Source organism: Mastigoproctus giganteus, chromosome 13, assembly GCF_048544385.1.
Source record: "Mastigoproctus giganteus isolate SK-2022 chromosome 13, ASM4854438v1, whole genome shotgun sequence".
Classification (NCBI taxonomy): Eukaryota; Metazoa; Arthropoda; class Arachnida; order Uropygi; family Thelyphonidae; genus Mastigoproctus; species Mastigoproctus giganteus.
In genome coordinates this window covers 32237087-32237318 of record NC_143587.1, presented here as the reverse complement: position 1 = coordinate 32237318, position 232 = coordinate 32237087, and positions in this window count along the sequence as shown.

Genomic DNA, 232 nt, shown 5'->3' with positions numbered 1-232 from the left:
CTGGACACCAAGTACAAGTTGGTTATTATAATAATAAAGTTATACTGCTTCTAAACCATTTTGCTAATAAGATCCTAAACTACAATTTTTTTTGGAAATTGTAAATTATAATAGTCCTTGTAATTATTATATATTCTGTTTCAGGACATTAAATTGTCATAGTTTTGTTACCATACTTTTGTGCAATTAAAATAGTGAAAAAGTGCTGTGATGTTTTGTTTTTGAGTGAAAG